Source organism: Pinus tabuliformis, chromosome J (genome assembly GCF_031772625.1).
Source record: "Pinus tabuliformis cultivar Carrire ecotype Pingquan chromosome J, CPIR1, whole genome shotgun sequence".
NCBI lineage: Eukaryota > Viridiplantae > Streptophyta > Pinopsida > Pinales > Pinaceae > Pinus > Pinus tabuliformis.
Genome location: NC_142295.1, coordinates 1,222,871,590 through 1,222,878,426, shown reverse-complemented (window position 1 = coordinate 1,222,878,426; position 6,837 = coordinate 1,222,871,590).

The following is a 6,837-nucleotide window of genomic DNA, read 5'->3' as shown; positions in this document are numbered from 1 at the left end:
TTAAAGGAATAATAGGGACGTAAAAGAGCCGTATCCAACTGGGTCAAGTTATATTATTAGCCGTTAAACATGTGAAGTAGAGAAGTACAGTGAAGTACGAGTTAAAGTCAGAGATCAAATCATGAGACCATTAGTCATTGAGTTGGAAGACATGGTGGAGTAATTACGACAATCAAATCACAGGATGACAAGTCAAGGAGTAATGTGATTATCCAAATTATACAACTTATGTTTTATATTGCTATTTGAAATAGGTTTTTATTCTCATCTTTAGAACCATACCTTTCCATTTGCTAACCTTTTGTTGTTTGCTTTTTAGGTGCTTAGATGCTGTTGTGTCTTAAAGAGTTGTTTCCTTCTTCAATACCTGCATATGACATTTATTATGAATTGGCCTTTTTATTTTTGGAGCTAATGATCAAACTGTTACTGCAGAGTTCGATTGGATGCAGAACAGGATTAGCTGCGGAACTGGAAAAGAGTTGCAGAATGTAAAACAATGAATGAAATATGACTTGATGAATGAATGAAAATGGAAATGACTATGTGGATGAAATATGGTAGAATGGAAATGAAAAATGGATATGGAAGAAACGCTGAAGAAGAGAAATTTATTGGTGAAATGGAGTGAAATTTGCAGAAATAAAATGGAATGAAATGAAGTAGACCATGAATTTTCAAAATGCCTAATGAGTCACCATTTTTGGAAAATATAGGGTGTCAGAATCTTCTGATTTTCACCCTGTATTTTTTGTATAAGGATGCCAATCAGTGATTGGTTTTCAACCTTATACATTTTTTTTTTTTTTGAGTTGATGAAAAGAACAAAGACTAAGTTGGTGGAGAAGAAGGATTCTTCTTCACCAACTTCATTTCAGAATTATTTTGAAAGATCTTGATCAACTCCTCCTTTGAGATTGGCCTTTGATAAATCTTCAACCTATGACCATTCACAAGGAGAGGAGTTTGATGTTCATTTATGTTCTGATTCTTACTGCTCCATTACTGAAAACTTTTTCAACCTCATATGGCCCAAGCCAATGAGTTTGAAACTTTCCTTGAAAATCCTTGAACTTTGAATCAAATAGCAATGCCCAATCTCCTTCTTAAAACCTTTGTCTGTACTTGTCATGCCACTTAGCTTTCTGTTGTTGAACTAGACCAGTTCTTTGAACAACTTCTTGTCTGATTTCATCAAGTTCATTCAACTACTCCAATCTATGCTTTTGAGCTTCTGATAGATCCATCCCCAAATTGACCACCATCTTGAAAGTTTTAACTTGGAACTCTATGGGGAACAGGACTTGATTTCCATAAACGAGTTCATAAGGTGTATGTCCTGTTGTGTTCCTCCATGTAGTTCTATAGGCCCACAAGGCTTCAGGAAGCCTTTCTGCCCAATCTCTTCTATGCAAATGCACTATCTTGGTGAGGATTCCTTCAATCACTTTATTTGTGGATTCCACTTGACCATTTGCTTGTGGATGATAGGGAGTGGATTTCCTATGCTTGATCTTGTACTCTTCCATAAGCCTCTCCATCATTTTGGATGTGAATTGAGTTCCCTGATCTGTCACAATTTCTCTTGGAACACCAAAGTGAGTAAAAATATCCTCAAAAAGAAAACTAACTACAGATTTTTTGTTAGCAAAAATTAATGCTCTAGCTTCTACCCATTTGGTGACATAATCAGTACATACCAATATATACTTTTTTCTATTTGGATGGAGGATTAATAGGTCCAATAAAGTCTAAAGCCCATTTTTCAAAGGGTTCGATAACTAACTGAGGTTGTAATGACATCTCATTTGAGGGAGCAGGTTTCCCTACCTTTTGGCAACTGTCGCACCTTCTGACATATTCTTTAGCATCTCTGAAGATGGATGGCCAATAATATCCTAAAGATAGGATTTTATAGGTTGTACTCTTATCAGAAAAATGTCCACCACATGGCTCGTCATGACATGCTTTGAGAATATCAGGCATTTCATCTTCCCTGACACACCTTCTGATCATAAGATCTGGCCTTGTTTTATACAATTCGTTAGAGATCCATGAATATCTTGCACTATTTTTAATAATATTTCTTTTCTCTCTAGGAAATAAATGTGAAGTTAACTTCCCTATAACCGAATAGTTAGCAACATCTGCAAAACAAGGAGTTTGAGTAGTTACTGCAAATAAATATTCATCAGGGAACTTATCTTCAACCGAAGAGTCTTCTTTGATATTCTGAATCTTGTACAAGAAATCAGTAACTGTGTTTTTGTTTTCCAAGTCTATCTAGCACAGTAATATTGAATTCTTGCAAAAGTAAAAGCCATCTTGTAACTTTGCCATTAGTAATAGGTTTATTCATCAAATTTCTAATTGCAGACTGATCTGTATGAACAAAAGTTTCATAGCCTATTATATAGTGTCTAAACTTGTTAATTGCATGAACAATAGCTAAGAACTCTTTTTCAGCCACAATATAATTCAATTCAGTGGGAGTCAAATTTTTGCTTGTGTAGTAAATGGCATAAGGAATCAAGTCTTTTTGTCCTAGTAAAGCTCCTAGAGTTGTGTCTGAAGCATCTGTAGAAATATGGAAAGGAAGTTTCCAATTTGGCCCTCTTAAGATAGGTGCTTCAAATATTTTTGCTTTCAAGGTTTCAAATACTAGTTGGAAATCAAGATTCCACTTGAATTCACAATATTTTGTAAGCAATTTGAAGAGTGGAGATGCCACTTTGGTAAAGTTTTCTATAAACCTTCTTTAATATCCTGCTAATCCTAGAAAACTCCTAACATCTTTTTGGAAATTTGGAATTGGTAACTTTGAGATGACTTAAACTTTTAATTTGTCTACTTTCATCCCATCTCCTGAAATGTGATGTCCTAGAACAATACCTTTTGTAAACATCATGAAGCATTTTTCATGGCTTAACGAAAGGTTTGTGTCTTTACATCTTTTAGATACTTTTTCCAAATTTTCCAAGGCTTCTTCAAATGTGTTACCATAGACTATAAAATCATCCATATATACCTCTACATAGTCATGTATTAGATCAGAAAAAATTCCTAGTACTGCTCTTTGGAATGTTGCGGGTGCATTACATAACCCAAAAGGAAGCACTCAGTAGGCAAAATTTCCCCATGGACAATTAAATGTGGTCTTATCCTGATCCTCAGGTGCTACCTGAATTTGATTATAACCACTAAAACCATCCAAAAATGAAAAGTAATTTTTACCTACTAATGTATCTAATACCTGATCTATAAAGGGCAAAGGAAAGTGATCTTTCAAGGTTGCTTTATTCAATTCTCTGTAATCAATGCACACCCTCCATTTACCATTCTTTTTAAGTACAATTACCAAAGGAGAAACCCATTGGCTATTTGAGATTGGGTAAATGAAGTTTACATTGAGTAGTTTTTGGAGCTTTTCTTTCACAATCTCCCTAACATTTGGATTCATTCTTCTCTGAGGTTGTTTGATTGGTCTACTATTTTCCTCAATATAGATATGATGGATACAAGTCTTAGGGTCAATACCTTTCATATCAGTATACTCCCATGCAAATGCAACATAATGTTTTTGTAATATCTTGGTTAGCTCTTCTTGTTGTAGTTTCTCCAAGTTTTTGTTTATGTTCAATATTTGACCTGGAAAAATTTCAATTGTAGAGCTCCCAAACTCTTCCATAGAATATAGAGTCATTTGCCTAGATGACAAGTATTCAACATTAGATTTTTCATGAAATTGTGCATGATCATATTCCGAAGATGTTTCAAAATTTTCCAATTTGTTCAAACTTTGACTATCTTCACTAATTTCTGATCTAGTAAAGATAGGCTGAATAACATCTTCATCATCAATCCATTCCTTGTCATCTATTTCTGTGATTGCTTTTTGTTGGGTCCCTATAATACTAGTGATTACCCCATTACTATTGTAGTTATACCCCTTATTTATATTTTTGTGCCCCTATTACCCCCATATTGTTATTTCTGTGCCCCATAGAATCCCTCTATTGTTATTTTTGTGGCTTTATATTATTATTGTTAGGTCGGCTAGATTATATTGTGACTCCTTAGACTCCTATATATAGAAAGGAGGTTTTGTCATTTGTATCATCGAATAATTGTTCATTTATGTAATGTAAAGGAGGTTGCCCCCTCGAAGAGGCTAAATTCTAAGGCGTGGATCTTTCTTTTCTATCTTTTCTTGAGCTGGTTTCATAACATTTGGTATCAGAGCTTTGGATTCTAGGGTTTCGCTGCTCCAAACAGGTCATCGTGGCATTTTCGCTATAACTTTTTTTTGTGACGTTTCAGAAGTTGCAAAAAAAACCCATTTGAGAAGAAATCGCGCTGAACCTTGGCTCTAAATTTCAGAGCTTTTCACACGACATTTTCGGAGATATGATCTGAGGAAGTTGGTCTTTTTGCAGACTCCTGAATTACACTCAAAACAGGTGACCTGGGGAAAATTGTCATAACTTTCTTTCTGAGCATCGGATTGAAATTTTGTAAGAAGGTACAGAAAGAAGATGGAATTTAGTTTTCTTTTATATATTTTTCAGAGTCAAAGGTTGAAGCAGTGACACGTGGCACTTCATACAAGTTCGCTCTACTGAAATAGTCTATAATCAGGTCACTGCGGGAGATTGTGCATAACTATTTCTTAGAGAATCCAATTTGGATCAGACTAGTGGCATTGGAAAGAGGACATACGAGGCTACTACAGGTCACAATTTCAGAACTGGAGGATTCGAAATTACAGAGATACATCAGATTCAATACCAGGCTTCTACAAAGTAAAAAAAAGGTGTGTAGTTTTTCTTTAATTTTTGCATAAGCTTGGTTTGAAGGAATTCAAAGGGCATAGTAAAGCATTATTATCGGTAACTGATGCCACGAGGAAAGAAAATGCAAACACCTAGTAAGGAACCTGAAAGCTCTAGCATGACTCATGAAGAAGAGGAAGAAATGCTACATGATATATCAAAATTACAAGAACAAGTGCAACAAATGTCATGCTCACAAAAGCTAACAGATGCTAAGATAAATGGCGTGGAATCTAAGATAAATGGCGTGGAATCTAAGATAAAGGGCATGGAAGCTAAGATGGATGATCTGAAGACATATTTGAGGACAGATTTGAAGATAGACATGGCAGATTTGAAGACAGACATGGCAGATTTGAAGACAGATTTGACAAATTTTCTACAAGAAATACTTACTAATGGTGAAAAGGTTGTAAAGGAAACTCATGATGTGAACAAAAGAAATGTTAATCATGATTCCATAGACTCTAATGTTGGATCGAAGACCCACCATATTCCAAAAATCGATATGAGGAAGTTTGATGGCAAGGATCCCGCCACATGGATATTACAGATGGAGCAATTCTTCGATCTCAATAATGTGCAAAACACACAAAAGGTACGTATGGCAACTTTATATTTGGAACCAAATCAGTTTGTATGGTATCAATGGCTTTGTTCTCGTAAACAATTTATCACTTGGGCAATTTTTACGAAAGAATTGATAGCACATTATGAGGATACAAAAAGCAACACTTTTTTTAGCCAATTGATAAGTCTCAAACAAAAGGGTTCAATAATGGAGCACATTGAGGAGTTCCAAAAATTGAACATAAGGGTAAAAGATATTCCAGAGGAGCATAGGATTGATGTGTTCATAGGGTCTTTAAAGGATAATATCCAACATGATGTGCGCCTTTGGGAACCTGATTCATTAGAGAAGGCATTCAGGTTAGCAAGAAAAATGGAAAGCAAAATTATGGCAACTAGGAAGCATACCATTCACAACTACAAAGACGGAAGTGTTGTTGCCCATAGTCTTCCACAACCTACAAGGTTGACACCACAACAATTGGAAGAAAAAAGAGAAAAAGGGCTTTGTTACAATTGTGATAGAAAATACACAAAAGGTCATAAGTGTGCTGAGAAGAAATTATTCTACATAGATTGTGAAGAGGAAGAAGAAAAGGAGCAAGAAAGGTCAAAAGAAGAGGATATATTCTGGAACAAAGCCTAGATGAAGAACAAATAAATCCGACCATATCTTGTAATGCATTGGCGGGAATTACCACTCCTCAAACCATCAAGATAGAAGGACAAATCAAGAAGAAAAAGGTAATAGTGTTGATTGATTCAGGAAGCACCCACAATTTTATTCATTGTAGGGTAGCAAAAGAATTGAATTGCTTCCTATATCCAGCACCAAGTGTCAAGTGATGATTGCAAATGGAGGAACAATAAATTGTTCTGGAAAGTGCCATAATATCAAGCTATCCATGGGAGAATATGTATTGACTAGCCCAATGCTTTCCATTCCAATGGGAGGTGCTGATGTTGTACTAGGAGTCCAATGGCTACAATCCTTGGGTACAATAGCTTTTAATTTTCAAGAACTTTTCATGAAATTTTCTGTGGAAGGAAAAGAAGTTGAATTAAGGGGTATTGCAGGGAAACCAGGAAAGATAATCAGCTCTAATGGCATGACAAAGCTTCTAAAAAAGGAGCAAAGAGGTGTAATTGCACAATTATGTTCGCTAGATGTTTCCACATTGGAATCATCTATTTCTCCAGATCTCCAAAAAGTCCTGGACAATCATTCCAAGGTATTTGAGACTCCCAAAGGTCTCCCACCTATGCGTGATCATGATCATGCTATTCATCTGATTCCAGGAAGTGTTCCTCCAAACATCAGGCCATACAGATATCCATATGTCCAAAAAAGTGAAATTGAACGTATGGTTGCAGAAATGCTAGAGGCTGGTATAATTCAACCGAGTCAAAGTTCTTTCTCAGCTCCAGTAGTATT